We start from the raw sequence: 23,029 nt of genomic DNA on the forward strand, positions 1-23,029 counted from the left end.
TCTCTCACTGGCTGTCTCTCTCTCTCTCTCTCTGTCAAATAAATAAATAAATAAATAATCTTAAAAAAAAAAAAAAAAGAAACAAAATGTCTGTGCTGCCCATAGGATTCTACACTTTCAATGCAATCCCTATCCAAATACTATCGACATTTTTCACACAGCTGGAACAAATAATCCTAAAATTTGTATGGAACCAGAAAAGGCCCTGAATCACCAGGGGATTGTTGAAAAAGAAAACCAGAGCTGCGGAGGCATCACAATGCCAGACTTCAAGCTATATCGCAAAGCTGTGCTCATCAAGACAGCATGGTATCGGCACAAAAACAGACACATAGGTCAATGGAACAGAATAGAGACCCCAGAAATGGACCCCTAACTCTATGGTCAACTAATCTTCGACAAATTAGGAAAGAATATCCGATGGAAAAAAGACAGTCTCTTCAATAAATGGTGCTGGGAAAACTGGACAGCCACATGCAGAATGAAACTGGACCATTCTCTTACACCATACACAAAGATAAACTCAAAATGGATGAAAGACCTAAATGTGAGACAGGAATCCATCAAAATCCTAAAGTAGAACATAGGCAGTAACCTCTTCGACATTGGCCACAGCAGCTTCTTTCAAGACATGTCTTAAAGGCAAGGGAAACAAAAGCAAAAATGAACTTTTGGGACTTCATCAAGACAAAAAGCTTCTGCACAGCAAAAGAACCAAATACTTACTTTTAATATTTTTAATGTAGCCGTACTAGTGAGTATGAAGTGATTATCTCATTGTGATTTTGATTTGCATTTCCTGAATGTCAAATGATTTCTTTTCAAGTGATTTTTGGCCAAATTCATATATGTTCTTTGGAGAAATGTCTATTCAAATAGTCTGCCAAATTTTCAATTGTGTTTCTTTTTATTATTGAATTGTAAGAGTTCTTTTTATATTCTGGATACTAATCCCTTATCAGAGATATGAATTGCAAATATATTCTCCTATCCTGTAGGTTGTCTTTTTACTTTCTCAACAATCCTTTTTCATGTGTAAAAGTTTTTAGGTTTGAAGAAGTCCAATTTATTTATTTCTTTCGTTGCTTGTGCTTTTGGTGTCATATCTAAGAAGCCATTGTCAAATCCAAAGTCATCAAGATTTATGTCTCTGCTTTCTTCTAAGATTTTTGTAGTTTTAGCTCTTATGTGTAGGTCAGTGATCCATTTTGATTTATTTTTTGTGTATGGTAGAGGTAGGGTTCCAACTTCATTCTTTTGTGTGGATATCCAGTTGTCCCAGCACCATCTGTTGAAGTGTCTATTTTTTTCTCCATTGAACGATCTTGGCATACTTGTTGAAAATCAATTGGCCATGAATATATGGGTTCATCTCTGGACTCATTTCTACTCCAGATGTTCATATTTTTGAAAAACTACTTTGTACATAATAAAATTTCATCCTGTGTATAACCAAGATGATTCTGAACTCACCAGGATGAAGTTTTGGATAGTTTTTCCAGTCATTGTGTGAAAGCACCATGCATTAGCCGTCAGTATTTACGATGGAGATCCTTTCAGGGTTAGATGGTTCAATAGCAACATTTAATTTACTGTCAATAGTATGTTTTAAACAAAATTTAGGCACAAATTTTCTATGGAAGTCTACATGTGCCCGGTTTAAATGACTATTTTTAAGATTCCTCAGACCTAATCAGTTTCAACATGGACCACATTTTCCCATTTTGCTTTTTTGCTAACAGCTTTCTTCTACATACCCTCCGTGGCTTGGAAAAATCTTCTTTACTTTTCAGTGAGAATGAAATACTTGAAATATGTCATTTTCTTACCTTATCTTTAATGCGATCTCCTATGAGTCATCATGTTTCAGAAGGATTTTGGGAGGTTTTATACGGCAGGGAAGAAACTGGTAGAGTAGCTCTATACCTGAGGCTTCCAAAAATGCAGCTTTCCCCCGCCCCCACCAGAAAATGGAAAGACAATCAAGCTGTGGTTAGCAAACTCTTTAGACTCTTTCAGAATAGATTATATGCCTGATTAGATTTGTGATTGAAGATGCCACTGGAGAACAAGGGCTCCATTTAATATCAGGCGTGCATTACTTTTGTTATGCTACATGGTAGATATTTTTTGATGATGGCAAAAGATTCTTCTTCCTGTATTTGCCATGAAAACCCTATTTATGAAAAATGTAGTCTTTGGCATAGCATCAAAGCACCTGCATTCTTCTTCAAGTAGAGATGCTTCTTGGGAGTTCCTTCTTACTAACTCAAAATGGACATGGCGTGAAACTATATTGCATTTATCTATGTGACAACCACAATCCACTCTCTTACTAAAAGATGCAATCATGTTCCATTTTGAAAGGATGAGGGGGAAAGAATGCAGTCAAGTATCACCATTTCACACGCAACTCCCAATTTGTGTCTCTTGAATCTTTGTGGGTGGGAAGAAGGCAGGGACAGAAAAAAAATTCAAGTATCTGAGACTGACACTGATGCTAGGAAGACTTTTATGGCACTATTGAACAAAATATGAGCCTAAATACTAAGTTATCTCTGTGAGTACTGTGACTGTTGATTTGTCTGCTGAGGTGAAGATGCTAGAAGGGACTAGGCAGGTCTGAGTAGATCTGGACAAGCCATTGGAACCGGTCTCCTTTCTAGCACATCTAGGTTATGATGCTAGAAATTATGCCATTCTTATAAATGGAGCTAGATAGCTAGTGCTGTGGATATTCTAGCTATGTAGCCAAACACTTGATGTCTACCATTTGCCCAAATGCTATTCTTACCATTTAAGGCTTTACTTATCTCTATTTATAATTATTTTTTTGTGGGGAGGGGCAGAGGAAGAGAGAAAATCTTAAGCAGGCTCTGATGCGGGTCTTGATCTCAAAACCCTGAGATCATGACCTGAGCTGAAATCAAGAGTTGGAGGCTTAATCTACTGAGTTACACTTGCGCCCTTCAGGCTTTAGTTACCTCTAAGTGAAAATATAGACAGGCTAACCGTTTAACTTATTACAACTAACTTCTGCATGAGTGTGAATGAACATTTGAATTTCAGGGTTCTGACATTCTGATAACTGGTTCTGGTTCGGCGAACACTGAGGATTGGAGAAAGGCAGGGGCACAGTCTAGTGAGGCCTGGGTTGGGGAACAACTGTTGCTAAAGTTTTCTCAGCTTACCTGCATTGATGGCTGACTTGCTCTTGTTGCTAAAAGGCAGGATTCCATGTCAGTTCAGCAACCACTGGGAAAGCGTAGAGGAAAGAGCACTGAGCTTGGAGTCAGAAGACCTCTCAGTTACCAGCTGTGTGATTTTAGAGAAGTCATTTGATCCCTCCAAGCTTCTGTTTCCACAGCTGTAAGACATGGCTAATACTTCTTTGTTGCATTGATGTGAGGATTAAATGAGCCAACACATATAAAGCACTATATAAATGTATTTCTATTATTATCTGAGGTCTTTAAAACAGCAGAGATGAGGTGTAAAATCTTGCAATCCACTCATTAGCTCTGTCAGTAGAGAGAAGAAGGGATTAAATCTGGCAGGTACTAAGCTTTGAGTTTGATTTAAGTTCTTTCCTCACACTCCCCTATTTGCAAAGAGTTTTCTTCCATTGTTGAGAGTTACTGGAGCTTGGGCCAATGACTTGTGTTGACAAGTCATTAGCGAAAGTCATAAGCACCTGGCTCCCATGTCTGATTGCCCCACAGCAGCTCCAGGGCCTAACAGGTTGTGTGCAGTGTTGGGGGAAAACCCATCTTTCCCTCCACTGGGCACTGTGACCGGCTTGGTGGAGATAGAGCCCTGAACACTGTTAACTCTGCTTTTAAAGGTAAAGAAGATTGAAGCTTTAGTGACCTGAGTTTTCAAATGTGCTCACTGTTTTCGTCACAGAGGTACAGGTTTTCTTACACTGTATACTCACTGGGTATGTGACCTTACTTGCAATGGTCAGTTGAGATTTTCTTACTCCAAGTATATATTCATAGCTACTATTGATCTTTGTCCACTACAAGGGAATTAGAGAAAAATTTTGTAAAATGAATAAATTTATCTTTTTACATTGTATAAGGTGGTCCTTTTAAGTTAAAATACTTTAATAGCAATACAGTATTTTTGAGAAGTGAACTCATACTGTAGAATTAAATTGGAAGAACCTTTCACTGAAGACATAATATGTATGCCTGCACACCCATATATATGCATATACTTGTATGTATGCACATGTAAATACTTTCATGTTTATATATGCATATAGATAACACTTTACGCATACTGTTGTATTCACATAGTGGTATGCTGGTAAATGCTTAATAACTGCTCCTCAAAAAAAATAAAAAATAAGATAAAAAAAAGAAGCCCTGATTTCTAGTATTGGGCAGTTTCTATTGTGTAAGTGTTCCCACTGTGGCCAATTTCAGGCAACCACAGTGACACCACTGAATGTGGAGTTAGGATGACATGTGAACAGTCCACTCGTGTGAGCCAGGAAGGGCAGGCATCAGCAAACTACCAGACATTATGCACACAGGATATCTACAGGGTGGATATGCACAACATATACACAGAAACCTGTAAATCACACATATAATGTGTATTTTCTGTTAAACATTATAGTTGTGGTATTAATAACCAACCTCGTTTTACTAAGGAATCACAAAGCTTTTTAGGTACAGCGTGAAGGAAATGTTTGGCCCATCCTGTCTAGTGTCTCTGCATTTTCATCCTCTTGATTCTTTACTCGTCTTCCTCTGTAGGAAACCTTATAAAGAGTCATGTCACTCATGGAAGAATTCAGCTGGGCAAGGTACCATTGCTACCAATTGTGCAAAAGAGTTTCTAGCGTAGTGATTCACCAGTAGCTATAGGGGAATCACTGCTGCTCAGGTTAGCAAACAGGAGGGTATTAGAAATTAGAGAGCGCACGTACTCACATCCACACCACCTCTACCTCATTTTGGTGGAGCTTGTGCTTGTTCTCTGGGCAGACCTACAGCCAGGAAGAGAGGTTGCCCACACATTGTGACTTACGGTTGCTGGGAAGCCTTCTTCCTCTTTTCTCCCTTCAAAGAATCTGCCTACCAGCTTGGGAGTCTGGAATTCTTCTTCATTTTATATATACTTCTCTACTATTAGGGATTCTTTCGTTGTCATTAATAATGTTTTCCTTTTAAAGAGTTTAGCCTGACTGGAAAGAGGGGCCACAGGATGGGGTAAAGGAGCACAGAAATGAAAGAGAAGCAAAAATTCAAAGATAAACTTGCTTTCTGCACAGTTTGGCCTAAAACAGCCTGCCAGATGGCAACCTTGTTTCACACATTTTCCTAGCCCCCTGAAGCTCATCTCCCCACTTACAGAGCCACCTGTAACTCAATTCCAGTTTATACTTAAGTTGAAGCTAACTTGTAGACCCAGTTCCCAAACCTGAAATCATTTTGAAGGCTGTAGTAACAAGTCTTGATTAATTTATTAAATTTGGTGTTGTCCAGGGACCCTGCCCTTGAAGAATTCACAGTTTCCTTGAGGAGATATTAAGTAAACAGAATAATTATTCTACAGCTAAATACTTTATTCCACTAGAGTTATTTCCAAATGGCTTAATGAAACCCTGAGAAAATATTATCCAGTAGCTATCGTTAGGTGCCTTGGAATTAGACGGGCTTGGTTTCAAAGACCGATTCTGGTGTTAACTAGCGGTGAAACTTTGGGCAAGTTGTTTAACTTCTCTAATATAAACTTTCATAATAATGCCTTTTACTTAGCAATTTACATTGGTGTAACTTCCATGAGGTCTGGCACATTGCTTTGTTTACCAGTATATCCCTACCAAGTAGGTGGTCAATACATATTTGTAAAAAAGGGAAAAAAAAGAGCAAAAAACAGGCACGGGGATGCATGGGCTCAGTCAGTTGAGTGGCCAACTCCTGATTTTGGCTCAGGTCATAATCTGTGGGTTGTGGGATCAAGCTCTGAGTTGAGCTCTGCACTCAGCATGGAGACTGCTTGAGATTCTTTCTCCCTTTCCTTTTGCCCCTCCCCTACTTGCACTTTGTAAATAAATAAATAAATAAATAAATAAATAAATAAATACATTCTTTAAGAAAAAAAGCAGGCACAATACCTAGTACATTGTCTAAATTAGTTGATATGGTTTTTAAAATTTATTTTATTATTATTTTGTTTCTACCCTCAGAGGAGACAGGCAGTATTTCTGCCTGTGTTATTAGAGAAAGGCTTACAGAATTGCCATCTCAAATGAGACATAAAAGTTACCAGGAGGAGGAAGGCCAGCTCGCTTTCCAGGGAGAGGGACTAGCATGGACTGTGGCAGTCATGAATGGTGTTAACAATTGAAGAAGTGAAATGCTAGACTGAATAGGGATATGGTGGCTTAACACTGACTATGGCCACCCATCTACTCCATGGACAATCTGCCTCTTTCTGGGCTAACTGCTGGGTCCCCATATTTGTTCTTTAATAAAATGGTCATTACTTACGTAGTGCTTACTACATACTAAACACATGACATATTAACTCACTTAGTACTTACAGCACTCCTTTGAGTAGGTACTATTTGAAGATGAGGGAAGTAAGGAAAAGAGGGGTCAGTTAAGGTCCACAGCTAGTAAGTAGAAGAGTCAGGGTTCAAACTCAGACTTCTGGCTCTAGTATATTGCTCTGAATTCCTGTGTTGTGTAGCTTCTAAGTCATAACCAGGTTTTGTGGTCAAAAATAGCGCTGTTCATCAAAATCTCCAGAATTATAAGGAGAAGGATGGTTGTGTAACTTACTTCAGGCAACATAATGTCAGAAGTAATGTCCTTTACTTCCATGTTTCTCATGCTCTCCCCCAACCATACAGAGGATAGTACAGCTACACAGTGGAGCCTCTGTCCACATAAAATGCTGCATTTCTACATGGAGGACAGTTGCCTTGGAAAGATAACTAGGTCCACAAGAATGTGTGAGAAGGAATTAAATTTTGTTTTAGTAGATTTTGGGATTGTTCGTTACTGTAACATTGCCTAACCTCTGCTGACTGATTCAGCTCTCTGTGCCCAGACCCTTATTCCAACATGTGGGCCCCATGTTTGACTTCCTGTGCTAGCTTTTCCTTTCTAATCTTTGTCTCTGACCATTCACCTGGGCTCCCCTTATTCCCTTTTTTGGTAATGTCCCTAATATACCAGTCCATTCCTAGTAACTCCCACACTTACTTGTGCTTGCCAGGCACACTTCCCCAGGAGCTGAAGTTTTGGCTCTGAACTCCCTGTCTGTACATTGACCAACCAGATCTCTGCCTGGCTATATTGCCTAACATTACCCACCTGATCCTGTGATGTATGCAGATAAAGCACTTTTTCCAATGTCTTTGTCCCCTAAAAACTACTATGGTATGTTTCCGGATATTGTGACATTTTCTTGGTAAGCCTCTCTTAGGAGGCATAATCATTAATTCTCAGCCAAACCTGCCCCTTAGGCCTTCACACCCCTCCTGGATCAGAGCTAGTGCCTGATTCTGGCTTTCCCTGGTACTGTCTCTTATTTATAGTTCCGGATTTCTGATGATCTTCTCAGTTAAAGCCGCTTTACATGTGCCCAGAGTGCCCATTCCAGCAGTTCAGAAACTTCCTGAGTATCCTTTGACCTGTCACACACTACAGCATCCCTCAGTCCTTTGCATCTTTTCAGTGGTTTTACTGTTTTGCTTCTGCCAAAGATGACAAAATAAGTCAGAATGAATATTTAATACCCCAAATCTGGGAAAGGAACAAAAAGAGAAAGTTTGTATAAACAAGTATAAAATCTTGGCTTTAGTTACCAATAATTATGACAGGCAGAATTCTAAGATGGCCTCCAAGATTCCCACCCCTTGGTGTGCACGCCCTATAGAATCCCTTCTCCTCGGGTATGTGCAGGGAATGTGAGTACGATGAGCTGCCACTATAATGACTATGATACATTTTAAAGCAAAGAGCATTTTGTAGATGTAATTTAGGGTTCCTTATCAGATGACTTTCGGTTAATCAGAGGGGAGGTTTTCAGGGGGTAGCCTGATACAATCAAGTAAGTCCTTAAAAGAGACAGGAACAGCTCCTCTTCTCCTGCTGGCGTGGCAGTAAGCAGAGTCCTCTTATCAGTTGTCCATGGAAGGGGCCATGCAGTTGGGATGTAAGAATGATTTCCAGGTGACAGCCAGACAGGAAATGGGACCTCAGTCCTACACCCACAAGAAACCAAATTCTACCAACAACTTGAGTGATGTTAGAAGGGGGTTCTCAGCTGCAGAGGACACTGCAGCCCTGGCCAATCTCTTTATTTTAGCTTTGCATGATCCCACGTAGAGAACCCAATGAGGCCATGCCTGGGTTTCTGCCCTACAGAAACTATGAGACAATACTTGCTTTTTTTTTTTAAGTCACTGAACGTTTGGTCATTTGTTATGCAACAAGAGAAAACTAATAGAATAATCAGTTGCTCAAATGGGCAACAGGAGATAACTGATTGGGGACTAGTATAAATGTAAAAGAAAAAGTTTGGTAAATAAAATTTCCTTATGAATGCCTCTAAATTGCTGAAGAGGTAAAGAAAACTTGGATTTTACTCAATGAGAAAATAGTAGTCATAGTGACTCTCTCCAAGAATAATTCATTATAAAATTCCATAACTTTTTAAAAATATTAATTCTGGTATAATTAACATAGAGTATTATATTTGTTTCAGATGTACAAAATAGTGATTCAACAATTCCGTACATTTCTCAGTGCTCATCATGGTAAATGTACTGTTAATCCCCATGATTTATTTCACCCATCCCCCTATCCACCTCCCCTCTGGTAACCATCAGTTCGTTCTCTATAGTTAAAAGAGTCTCTTTTTTGGTTTGTCTCTTTTTTTCTTTGTTTGCTTGCTTGTTTGTTTTGTTTCTTAAATTCCACATATGAATGAAATACTATGGTATTTGTCTTTCTCTGACTGACTTCACTTAATATTATACTCTCTAGTTCTATCTGTGTTATTGGAAATAGTAAGACTTCGTTCCTTCTTATGGCTGAGTAATACTGCATTTTATATATGTGCCATGTCTTCTTTATCCATTTGTCTATTGATGGACACTTGGGCTGTTTCCAATTTGGCTATTGTAGATAATGCTTCAGTAAACATTGGGGTGCATGTATCTTTTTGAATTAACATTTTCATATTCTTTGGGTAAATACCCAGTAGCGGAATTACTGGATCATATGGTATTTCTATTTTTAATTTTTTGAGGAACCTCCATACTGATTTCCATGGTGGTTGCACTAGTTTGCAAAGGGTTCATTTTTCTCCACATCCTCACCAACATTGTTTCTTATGTTTTTCATTTTAGCCATTCTGACAGATATGAGGTGTAAACTTACATAACTTTTCATATTTAAAAATTGTTATGTTACTGTCAACAGCTTTATTAAGATAAAAATGACATAAAATCAGCTGAACACGTGTAGAGTGTAGAAGTTTTGACACACGCATGCATCTCTGAAATCATCATGACCATAAAGATTGAGAACATATCCATGACCCTCAAAGTTAAGTCTGACTCCTTTGTAATCCTTTTGTAATCTTGCTCTCCACAGCATGGGACAATTGCCAAATGGCCGCTTAAATCAAGAATATTTAAGTTATTTTCAGCTCTTCATTATGAATTTCTCCTTACTATGCACATGTTACAACCACTCTCCTTTATAGATGGACAATTTGGTTCAATATGGAACTGGGGGGGAAATTGAAGAATACCAAAAAAGGAGAGGAAACAAAAAAGACCTTCGTGCCCCGATTTTCAAATAAAGGATTATTAATGGAACATTGTGAATTTTGGTATCTAGAGATGTCAGACAGTAACACACCCTTGTAATGCATTAATCAGGCATATAAGATGCTCCTCCTACCTTTTTCAAGTCCAGAGATTAATCCATCCACAGTTCTTACCTCCTAGCATTCCACATCAATTAGCCTCTCTCTTTTTCTCCTCTGCATTATTTTTGCATCTATTCACCACCTAGAAAATTAATACTGGAGAAGGACAGTTTTGTTCTTGGACTTACATCATTCACTTAGGAAATATTTATTTTTACAACTATCCAAACCTGTTTTACTTCAGGAGTACAAAACAACCCTAAAATAATTTTTTTCAATGAAGTATATAAAACAGGCATTATCACCTTCAGTGTTTAGAGTTTCCAGAAATCAGTTTTACAGTTCTTCAAAGCACTTCTCCTGTATCCCCTCTTCTGATCCTTTAGTACTGCCGTGAAGCAGACAGGCAAGTAGTTTTATTCCCAGTTAAAGATAGAGGAAAACTGAAGGTCAGACAGATTAACTGATTTGCCAGGAGCCAGTCAGGGGATTGCTCAGATTAAAACACAGATCTTCTGGGTCTTTCTCTCACTGGGGACTATTTGTGCTCATTTCTTAGTGCGTATCATTTTAATAAACTGTACCAAATAATTGGTAATATATGACATGTATTTTAGTACTTTACAGTACATCCTGAATGAATTCCTTAGAAACCATTTCTCCATCTCCGACAAATCAAACTAGCATAGGTTCCTAAAAATAAGAGTTTTGCTAAAAGACTGTTGAAGAAAGAGTCCTGAAATAGTTAAGGGTCAAAATTAAATATCCTGACTTTAGTTCCCTCTTGTGTAGGGAAATACAAAAGCATTGCAGTTGTGCAAGTTCCTGCAGGCAAAGCAAAGGATGGAAGAAGTTCTCTCCATCTGTGTTTATTATGTCAAATACTGTTTAATCTTCACCTTAAGTTCCAATTGCCAGATTTTTTTTGTTGTTGTTAAAAATAATGACAACATGAAAATGGGAGGTAAGGCCCTCTCAGAGTCCTCATTGTCTACAGAATAATTCTGAACAAATCTCTGCTCTGGGCTCCACCTGTCAGCTCCTAAGTGATGGAGAATGGCTCTGTAATTTCCATGTGAATAGGGAAAACCATCTCCCAGATTCACTGTTCAGGGTAACACAAATGAAACTGTTAAAAGACAGATTCACCAGCAGGGGAAAAAAAACAAAAAAACCAACCAAACAAAAGGCAAACAGGAATGTTTATTTCTTGATCAGGCAGTGCCAAGAGTGGGGGGAAAAAAAGATTTTTAAGTCTAAGAAGGAAAAGCTACCATGCTAAAGTGGGTGGTGTGACTCTAAGGCAGCCTTATTGATGTTTCAAGCTCTCATGGACTCTGTGCACTCCATTACTTAGTAGGGGGGTTTCAGCTGGTGGGAAAGTGGTTGGAAGTGAAGGAAGTACATACTGGAGGGCATGTGTTAAGGCAGAAGCCGAAGTCTGAGCTGTCATGGTAGCCTCCCAGGATGGTATCAGGCCAAACGTCCATCTGCTTTGGAACTGTACGGGGATGAAGTGGCTTGGTTTGGGTAACTCATGGTGTTAGTCTTATTAACCTGTAGATATGCCATTTCTTCTTCCTTCCCACCTCCGTTCTTCCCTCCAGCCTCCATACAACTCCACATGGCTCCAGTTTCCCCAGTTCACCCTTATCCTGTGTCCTTCACTTGTCTCACACTAACCACCTTCATGAGACAGGTCTCTGGAGAAAACCTGGAACTGCCGAGAAGTCTTCCTCCCTCTTCCTTGCCCATGCTTCTGTTGAACAGTGACGCATCACAACCCCATTCTAAGTGAGCTCTCTCACTGGTGTCCTCCTCCCCATTCATCCCTGAGGGAAGTCTCTCAACTAACATTCTTCTGGTTGGTCAGAACTTTCTAGCAAGTCTTTATTACCTACAGATGAAAAGCTAGACTTCTTAGTCTGGCCTTCAAATATGTTGAGGGAGACCATCTACCATGGGCTAGGAGGATCCCTGCACATCTTTACTGAGTATGTCAGCTGGAAGGCCTAACCCTCCTCTGCCCCTGAGCCACTTCTGTAGCTAGGCACGTGGGCAACTAAGTGGGTCAAAGCAGCTGCATCCTCTGCCCTGAGATCCCTTGCTCCCTGGGGAAATAGGACTGCTTGCTTACTGCTTGCCAGAAAATGTGCTGAGCCTTGAGCTATGGGTACCTCTGTGGCACCACAACCCACTGCATGTGTAGCTGTCATTTGTGTCCTTTGTATCACCCCTTTGGGACAGGGGGACTTTGGGTCAGGGAAAAGCACAACTATGCAGATCCTACTGCTGTTGGCTGCGCTATGAGTAATGAACTGTCTTGTTTGGATCCATCAAACCTTGTCTACTTTTGGCATCTGTGGAGCTTCCGCAAGCCAATGTGCTTGCTTGCTTAATCTGCAGGGTGGGGTTCTTCTCTGTTTTCATAGTCTACAGTTTTCTTTAGTGCTTAATATGTATTTGTTTGATGAATCAATTAATAAATGAATCCTTAGGACCGGCCAAATCAACCTGGGCTCTTTTCACTTAGAAACCTAGTACATACCCATTTCTACTCACACTCTTTGCTTTACTTGAAGTTCTCTTTTCTTGTATTGCGCCTAACCCAAATCCTTCCCTTCCATTAAGAGCCCTCTCTAATGCTACCTCATCCAAGCTTGATGTAATTAATCTCTTCTTCCTTTGACCTTTCAGAGGTGTACATCTAATATGACACTGATTACTTTAAGCATAGTATTATATTTAGGTATTCTCAGTTTTCTTCCAAAACAATACACAGTTGTGGAATACTTAATGTATGCCAGGAACTAAGCTATTTGCAGGAAGCGTTTATCCTCATCAAGGATGAAGCAAATATGGTTCCTATCTGCTTTAGCTCTCAATCTGTAACAAAACAGTCCTGCATATAGGAATGAGTTCTCACAGGGGGTAAGACTAAACTGCTGTAGCAGTATACCAGGGGCTACAGTGATGTTTCCCTAGATGGAAGCTCTGGGAAAGCTTCAGAAAGGAGGCACCATTTTCTCCTGTTTGTCATTCATGCCCACTCTGTCCATGGGAAAAAAAAAAAAGTCTCTGCTGTGTCATCTTTGAATCCCTCACAATGAGCTAAAATATCCATTTATTTAATTTAGTTAAACAGTTATTTATTTAATATTAAATTTAATTAGCATGCTTATGGAGTACTGATTCATAAAAGGCATTTAGCTAGGGACCAGGGAATATGTACCTTTCCTGTAAAGGTACCCCTGCTTTATGGAAATGCAACCTCATAGCAACTGATGTTGGTAGGGCTGTTTTCAGATGATTCAGGAGTCTTACTGTGATGTGTACCATTTTTAAGATGTACCAGTGCAAATAAAAAATTATTTATTATTCTGAGTTAATATAATATTCAGTGTGATTATACTTTTTTTTTCATAGTTTCTTTATGTGGCATACCTATTCATCCATAAATGCTCAGCTCAAATGACATTGCTTCTGAAAGTCTTCATTTAGGCAGAATAACTCCACTCCCAATAGAATCTTTATTGTATTATAGATTTATTTTTTTAATGTCTTGGTTTCCCCTTTAACAATGAGCTCCTTGAAGGCAAGTATTTTATGTGTTTATTTTACTGGGGCCTACGGAGTTCTTGGCACTTAAAAGGTACCAAATAAATATGTAATGAATTATTCTAAAGCATCTTCTTCATCAAGATTTCTGACATCTGATTAAGCAATTGTAGTCAAACACACTCTAAATGTTTTAATCCTATTATGACTAATACATAAATCAGATCAAGGACTTTTAGTTTGAATACATGAAGGACTCTTAAAAGTCAAGGATAAGCAGAAAGAAATTCTAATAAAAAATAGGCAAAGATGTAAACAAACACATCACAAAAGAATATTTATAAATGGGCATTAAATCTTGAAAAGATGGTCAATTTCACCAGTCATCAGGGAAATACAAATAAAACCACAATGAGATACCATTTCATGCTCTTGAGAATGGCTGAAGTGAAAAAGACTGGCAATACCCAGTGTTGGTGAGAGTATAGATCAACTAGAACTGTCAAAACATTGTTGGATGGACTATAAAATGGTACAGCTACTTTTGAAACCATTTTGGCTCTTTTCTTCTAAAGCTACGCATGTAGTACAACTATGCTACAACACAGCAATTCCACCCGTAGGTATTTACCCAAGAGAAATGAAATCCTATGTCCACAGAAAGATAAGGACATAAAAGTTCATGGCGGCTTTAAACTAGAAACAATCCAAGTGTCTATCAACAAGTGAATGAATTAATAAAATGGTGTACATCATATAATGGTATCCCATTCAATGTTTAAAAAGAATGGACTATAGATACATAAAGCAACATGGAGAAAACTCAAGATTATTTTGCTGAATAAAAGAAGTCAGACTAAAAGTAGAACACACATGTATAATTTTACTTACATAAAATCCTAGAAAATGCAAACTTCTCTGTAGTGACAGAATATCCCCGGTGATGGGAACAGAGGTAGTGATGGATTGAAATAGTGCACAGGGAAACTTTGGGAAGTGATGGATATTTTTGGTATCTTTATTATGGTGATGTTTTCACAGGTGTATATATATGTAAAACTAATCAAAGTGTGTGTTTTAAATATCTGCAGTTTATTATATGCAAATTATATTAAATTATACATCAAGAAAGCAATAAAAGTAGTAACTATAATTTCAAAAAATAAATGCCACTGTGTTTCGTAGAAACTGTGTTAGGAATGAAGTTAAGTGTTGAAACACAATCAGAAAAGCAGCATTCAAGACTGCCCCTGATAGTTGTCACTCCCTTTTTCTACCCTGAGTACCATCTATGCACATTGGAGGGGACACGTGCTTCCCACAAATAGCATTTGGAACTCACTGACATCGATGTCATGGCACAAAGAATTGGACTAACTGGGGAAACACAGGGGATTATTTAGGGGACTTTTACTTTCAGTATAGATATTGGGTTGGAATAAAGCCCATCTGAGAAATCTCAGTGGCACGTTTTTCACTGGATTGAATTCCTTACTGATGCTGATGTTAGAGGATGAGACAAGTACTAGTAGTAACATACTCTCTGGCTCTCAGCCTTACACCAGGCTTTTCCATAATGGAAAAATGTTTGGGTTGTAAAGCTGTGTAAGAGTGAGGAGTGATACAGTGGGATTCTGTCCTCCTGAAGCATATGGTCTCTTGGGAAAACATGACATATATACCAAGAAAGACTTGGATTATAAATCATGCACAAGAATCAAGAAAAGACTCACACAGAGAATAGAGAACAGTCTTCTGCTTTCATGGGCGGGTTGGACAAAAGCTTCAGAGTTTGGAATTTGGCATTTGTATCAGAGATGGGAAAGCAGGTTTATACACCTTAAAATTTTTTTAATAAAGTGATATAGCTTTAGGGACACCTGACTGGCTCAGTCAGTAAAGCATGTGACTCTTGATCTTGGGGTTGTGAGTTCGAGCCCCACTTTGGGTATAGAGCTTACTTAAAAATAATTTTTATAAAAGGTATAGCTGTGATTGTGGTTATGGATACACTCAGTTTTTATCCTTTGAGGCTGTCTACAGCATGTATTCACACTCTATAGGGAGGAAATGTCTGGATTAAACATATATGTTTTAAAGATTTATTTATTTATTTGTGTGTGTGTGTGAGAGAGAGAGAGAGAGAGCACTCGAGCAGGGGGAGGGATAGAGGGAGAAGGAGAATCCTCAAGACTCCCTGCTGAGCACAGAGGCACACACTGGTCTTAGTCCCAGGACCCTGAGATCACAACCTGAGCCGAAATTGAGTTGGACACTTAACCGACATCCAGAGCCACCTGGATGCCCCAAACATTTTTTAAAAGAAAGAAAATTATTAAAGCTGGGGTATGAATGTTTTGAATAAATGGTGTTGAGAAGGCACATTATGAGTGACTTTACCAAAGTATATGATTTTAAGAGTGTGTGTGCGTTTGTGTATGAGAGAGAGAGAGAGAGATCATCAGAGAGAGGGTGAGAGAGAGATTGAGCTAGCGAGCTCAAGTGTTGGTGTGTATTTAGTCATCTTTCATGGGTGTTTTGGAATATTGGCTATTCTTCTTCCTCTATTTTTATGTGTATTCTTTTACTTAGAATTTCTCTTCAATTTGCCATTAAAGTGGTCCTGGGATGACCCGTGCTAAGTAGAGACAGAAGTCGGCTTACCCACTGACTCCTGCTCTGTGTGCAGAGGAGCTCTGTTTGTCTCAGCTTGTAGCCAGAGCTCTGACAGTGTATCAGTCATCAGCAGGGGCTGCAACAATAAAGGAATTTTAAAAGCCTTGCCATACCATCCAAATTCCTTAAGTGCCATTGAAAGCAAAATTCTGACAAGAAAAATTGTTTTGTTTTGTTTTGTTTTACTTTAATCAACTTGGGAATGATATGACCACTGAATCTGTGAAACGTAGTAAAGAAAAAGGAAAAAGAAGTCTTTGTCTTCTTCATCTGTTCGGAGCAACCTTGTGGCTGCTAAGATAAGGTTTGTTCCAACATTGTGTGTATATATGACATCTTCTTTATCCATTCATCTGTGGGTGGACACTGGGGTTGCTTCTACATCTTGGCTATTGTAAAAAATGCTGCAGTAAACATAGAGGTGCATGTATCTTTTCAAATTAGTGGGGTTTTTCCCCTTTGGTTAAATACCCAGTAGTGGAATTACTGCATTATATGGTATTTCTCTTTTAAATTTTTTGAGGAACCTCCGCACTGTTCTCCACAGTGACTGCACCAGCTTGCATTCCCACCAACAGTGCACTAGTGTACCCTCGTTTCCACATCCCGCCAACACCTGTTGTTTCTTGTGTTGTTGATTTTAGCCATTCTGACAGGTGTGAGGAGATCTCTCATTATGGTTTTGATTTGCATTTCCCTGATGGTTAGTGAGGTTGAGCATTTTTTCATGTGTCTGTTGGCCATCTGCATGTCTTCTTTGGAACATGTATATTCAGGTCCTCTGCCCACTTTTAAATCAGCTTATTTGTTTTTTTGGTATTGAGTTATATAAGTTGAACAACGAAAAAAAGAGACAAATCAAAAATAGATTCTTAAATACAGAGGACATACTGGTGCTTGCCAGAGGGGAGGTGGGTGGGAGGATGGGTGAAATAGATAAGGGAGCTAAGAGACTTATCATGATGAGCACTGAGTAATATGTAGAATTTTTGAAGCATTATTTGTACACCCAAACTAATATAACACTTTAATTGTATTTGAATAAAAAAAAGATTTGTTCCAACATAAAATTTGGTTTTGGTAGTGGAAAGAGGGAGAGGAGTGCTTGGCAACAGCGGAGAAAGAGATATTTCATAAAATGCCTTGTGTCTTGGTACCCCTCACTGGTCCTGAGTGATAGGGCAAGTCCATTCTGGAGACAAAATAAATATGTGTTTTTAGGGAGAGAGAATGAGATCTGTGCTGTTAGGAAAGGATAAAAGTATGTAAGTTTGTCTTTTTCCTTTTTGGGATTTTTTTCTTCTTCCAGAATCAGTTCTCAGGTGCACTCACTTCTCTTTGTTTTTTGTTGTTTTCATCTTTCCAAATTTGTTTTCCTCTTGGAGCTCTAAAGTTAGACCCTTTGGTTCAAGTCACAGGTTCACCACTTACTACATAGGTGAGCTTAGGCAAGTTACTTAACCTCTCTGGGTCGCAATTTCCTCATCTCTGAAACGAGAAAAAGGAATAGTAATCATTACAAAGGAATTTGGGGAGAATTTTTTGAGATAGGCCATAAACGTCGATGTAAGCAGCGTTCGTTGCTGGTACATTGGAAGTGGCTGGTAAGTGTCAGCCTTTTATGGTTATTATTTCCCAGCCCCAGATGCCTGCCTCTTCCTTTGCTTTCTACACTACAGGGGCATCCTGAGAATGGTATTCAGCAGCCCATGGCTTAAACAAGGACTTGGGTAAGGCTGGGTCAGAATAATTTTGGGGGAGTCTCTCTCCTCAAATTCAGGTGCTCAGCATACCAGTCTGGTAAGACCAAACCTTTCTCGGCCATCCATTCTTGCAAGTACATTGCCATTGCCCAGGATGGGGAGGAATGGGGGGAAGGGGCATGAAACCAAGGAAGAGAAGGAAGAGGAGGACACGACAAACCCATGCTCTTACTATGTGTTAGCGCTAAATGAGAGCATTCTGAAATTATTAACTAAAATGAGAAGCCGGAGTCTCTGTGAATTATGGATACTGTTATTATAAGCAATATAGTATGAAAACAAAATGTTAAGATAAGTGAGCAAACCTAAGTATGGGAAGGAGATTATAAAAGAGGGGAGGAAATTATACCACAATATCAATAGTGGTTGTCTTTGGGTGAAGGGATTATGAGTGTTATTTTCTCATTATTTTTATTCTATTTTGTACTTTCCAAACTTTTCATATCTATATTTCTGTATAGACACTGTGCATATGTATATATATCTATAGATATATAGATATCTAGCTGTGTATATATATAGATAGATAGATAGATAGATATAGATAGATAGATAGATATCTACCTGTCTATGGATAATATCCATATAGGTGTTTATGTCTACATCATGGTACTTTAAGCTATGTCTCTTACAAACTTACAGTTTGAAAGCCTTCATATTCAAAAGAACTAGAATGTGTAATTTTTCCACAACACTTTGATTTTTCTCACGCTTTATGTAAGAACCACATGCCATCTCTGTTTCGAGGAAAAAAAAGCTGAATTCTTAATGGCTCCAAAAATCCTGGTGTGAGAGGAGCAGACCAGCAGGAAGCCACTGCCGTAGAATAACACAAAAATTCATTGAACACTTTGAGCCCTTCCATGTAATTTATCTCATTTGATCTGTAGAATAACCCTCTGAGGAAGGCAACAGGACAAGAGAATTTATGATACTCATTTCAACAAATGGGTTTATCAATTAACTCATTTCTTCATTCATCCAACTAATCTGTAGTAAGTCCTACTATGTGCTGGGAATTTTGGCCAACATAAAGGATTATAATGAGATCACAGGACAGACTTTAATGAACCAGTAAATAAGTGCATGAGATAGTTTGAGATGCTGATAGAAATAAACAAGACTTTAAAATAGGATTGCCCAAGAAGACTTTTTGTGAGGAAGAGACATTTGCGCTGAGACCCAGAGTAGACAAAGGAGCCAGGTTGTGCTTTGCGTTAGAGAAGTGTTGGGGGAAGAGCGAACAGCAAGCATGGAGTCCTGGAGGTTGGAAGGAGCTGGAGCTATTCCAGGAGCAGAAGGATTGCTGCCATGGCTTGAGACGAGAGAGGTGGGGGAGAAGAAAGGGGTTGAATATTTTCCCCTCCAGGTTTCTAAATGAGTATCTGGGTCCTCAGTATCTCCTTGTGTATGGGAATCTTGTAAAAGCTGCTGGAGAATTAAGACTTTCTTGGTCTTTTAGGAAAGCTGAAGCTTACTACAGAGTATAATAAAGTTGGAAGGCTGATTGGGTGAAGGAGAGAGAGAAAAGCATCAGTCCTTGGTTGTTAGACACATAGACACATGGATGGATGGATGGATGGATGGATGGATGGATGGATGGATGGATGGATAGGGTTCTTACAGACTGAGAAGTAGACAGAGGTTAGTACTTCCAGATGCTGGGGGACACTTGTTTCTTGAATAGGCTTAGTGAGATGGCATGACCTTCACTGGAAATAATTATATGGTGACCTGTGGAGGCCAACTGCAGGCCATAGGGAAGCATAGCTTCCTCAAAGGTTCTGAATCATGGCCTAGAGAACTCACCTGGACCACTAGACCTGCAGGGACCACTGCCACTGAGACAACAGATCCTCAGAAGTTATTAGCATGAACCAGTGACCACAGGTACCACTGAATCTTTCATTACTGAGAATCACCCCAGGAGTTTGGCCCAGCCTTGTGGGTTGGGTAGGGGCAGGTGCGAATAATGACTAAAACTGAATGTGGCAGGACTGGGCACAGGGACAAAAATAAGTGATTGGCTAGTTACTCTCTGTGTCCCATCCCTAGATCCACTCTGCTCTTGTCTTCCCTGTTCTGAGCGTGGGAGGCCCACTGCTCTGGTATCTGTCACCCACTTTCTCTCGTCCTCTGATTTCTGCTTGGATTCTGCCATTGGGAGACATCAGCAGATGCAGGAGTGGAATTCAGATACTTGTTGTCTTAGCCCTCTTCCTATGGGCCACTGTGCTGGCAGTGGCTGTGTCCCTGGGGCCATAGCTCCTGCTTATCAGCCCCTCTGTTAGGGTTCCAGCTGTCTCACTGACCTAGTAACATTTTTTTTTTTTTTTGCCCTGCCCATTTGGGCTTAGGAGAAAAGTCACAGGCTTTGTGCTATTGTTAAACCCTACATTGCTCTCCCTTGTTCATTTCCTCAACTTGGCTCACACTCTCAAAATAGTCCTTTCATGAAATCCCTTTCAGATGAATTGCTCATAGTGGGCCACCTAGTTCTTGCTTGGGCGTGAATGGACTCAAGTAAATCATAAGGAAAACAAGTGATATTTCTTACAAACTCTTTTGTGCACTAAGATTCATGCCTTCTCACTCAGGATGGGAGTCACTCTTCCATCTTCATTTTAAAGATGGAAAAATGTTTAGTAAGTTGGTCAAGTCACACAGCAGCTTGTGAGTGGCAGAGCTCTGTAATTCAGACTGCATGCCTCATGTTCCTTTTCATATACCAAAACCCCAGAGTTAAACAAAACATAAATCTCCTCATTGTACTATAAATAGAAGGTGCTGTCTAATCAGTAAAGTATATTCTATTTTATCATTCCAAGACCCTTGGCTTCTTCAAGGTCCCTTTTAGTTCACCATTCTAAGCTGATATGCCCTCAAGTTCTTCAAACCTAAAAACAGGAGGCAAAATTGGCTTCCACAAAGAAAACATATTTGTTCCCACAAGAAGAACTTCCAAATCCTGCAGTGTCACGTAGCTCTCTGGTTTTCAACAAGGGTGAACATTTGATGTCTATTGCCACCAAGTCTCATGGTTGCTAGGAGGAAAAATGGACTCAAGTCCCATGGACAGTGTTCATCGTAACTTCTCCAGTTGAATTTTCTTTTTCAATACCCATCAGTTAAGTGTCAAAGACAGGCCTGCCATTTCTAATACTAGTTGACCTATTAAAGAAATGGCATGTGAAAAGACATATTTTTGTTTTTGTTTTTCCTTGCAGACAAAATGATTCCAGCAACCGTAACCTGGGCATCCATTGGTCTCAGAGTTATGTGCACACAGTATTTTTAAAGGTGAAGTAACTGGGTTTTGCATTTTGTCTGGGAACATTGCTGCCTATTTAATCCCTACTGCCTTACACCTGACCCTGTCACTCATGTTTTTGAAAGCCATGCCTTCTACAGTCATTTAAGTTGGTGGATGTTGGTCTAAACCAACCCCAAAGAGAAAATATTTTCTCCATTAGCAAATGATCATCTTGGTTGTGCTGGGATTTACTAGCTTTTTCCCCCTGCTGTTCTTGGTGCTTGCCTGCAAAAGGCTGGGATTACTTTTTATTTTCATTTAAAGTTTTTATTCAAGTATAATGTACAGGCAAGGATACTGAACAATGATAAATATATAGCCCAAATTTCACAGTGTGAACACATCCATTTAAGTACCACGTTAAGAAGTAGAACATTATCTGTACCCAAGAACCCCCTTTAAATCCTTCCCCAAAGGCAACCACTCTCTTGATATTTATCACCATTGATAGATTTTGCCTGTTTGGGGACACCATATAAACAGAGTCACATAGTATGACTTTTGTGTCTGGTTTCTTTTGCTCGGTATTATATCTGGGAGCTTTATCCGTGTCTTTTAGTGCAGCAAATTCATTTTCATTTCTGCAGAGGATCCCATTATATGATTTTATCAAAATATCCATTTTACTGTTGAAGGACATTTGGGTTGTTTCTGTCTTTTTTCTATTGCAAATAGTACTGCAGTGCAGATTTTGATAAGCTTTGGGGCACATGCACATGTATTTCTGTGGGTATCTATGTAGTAGTGGAATGGCTGAGTCAAATGGTATGCGTATGTTCAGCTTTAGTAGATATTGCTGGTTTTCCAAAGAGTTTACTTAAACCCCCTTGAATAGTATATGAGAGTTACAGTTTCTCAACATTTTTGTCAAGACTCAGTTTTGTTAGTCTTTTTAATTTCAACTTTTAATACGTGCATTTGTGTTTTTCTGATGACTGAGGAAGTGCAGTACCTTCTCCTATGTTTATGGGCCATTTGGTTATCCTCTTTAGTGAAGGGCCTGTTCGGTACTTTTCCCACTTTTTTTTTTTTTTTTACTACTGTGTTGTGTATATTCTTTTATCCATTTGTAAAAATTATTTTTTCTAAATGAGTTTTTTATTAGTTACAGATGTAGTAAATATCTCTATGAATTAGGGGTGTGCTTTTTCACTATCTAAATGATACAGTTTATTAACACTTTCCATTCTTTTGATTATCTCTTCCTTCTTATAAATTTTCATCCTTTTAGACCTTATAGGATTTTTCTTTTTCTTTTTCTTTTTTTTTTTAAAAGATTTTATTTATTTATTCGACAGAGATAGAGACAGCCAGCGAGAGAGGGAACACAAGCAGGGGGAGTGGGAGAGGAAGAAGCAGGCTCATAGCAGAAGAGCCTGATGTGGGGCTCGATCCCAGAACGCCGGGATCACGCCCTGAGCCGAAGGCAGACGCTTAACTGCTGTGCCACCCAGGCGCCCCAGGATTTTTCTTTTTTTGAACATATCAGAGAGAATGTACCTAATTATATTTGTAAACTGGACTCCCCCACCCCCAAATAAGCACAAATATAAAACTCATTCCATGGTAGACCTAGGAGCAAGGCCATGGCCAGGACCAAAAAGATCCTGCAGTAGTCCTAATACCAGGCATTTAGTGAACACAGAGTTTTGTTTTGACACCTTAGGGGAAATAATACAAAGCGGGCAGTATTTGATGATATTAAAATAGTTTTGTATTTTGTTTAGATGTTGTAGTTGACTTTTAAAAGATAGAGTCTCTGTCTTCAGAAATACATACTAAAGGGGCCCTGGGTGGCTCAGTCACTTGA

This window comes from Ursus maritimus, unplaced genomic scaffold, assembly GCF_017311325.1.
Source record: "Ursus maritimus isolate PB19 unplaced genomic scaffold, ASM1731132v1 scaffold_34, whole genome shotgun sequence".
In the NCBI taxonomy this organism is placed as follows: Eukaryota; Metazoa; Chordata; class Mammalia; order Carnivora; family Ursidae; genus Ursus; species Ursus maritimus.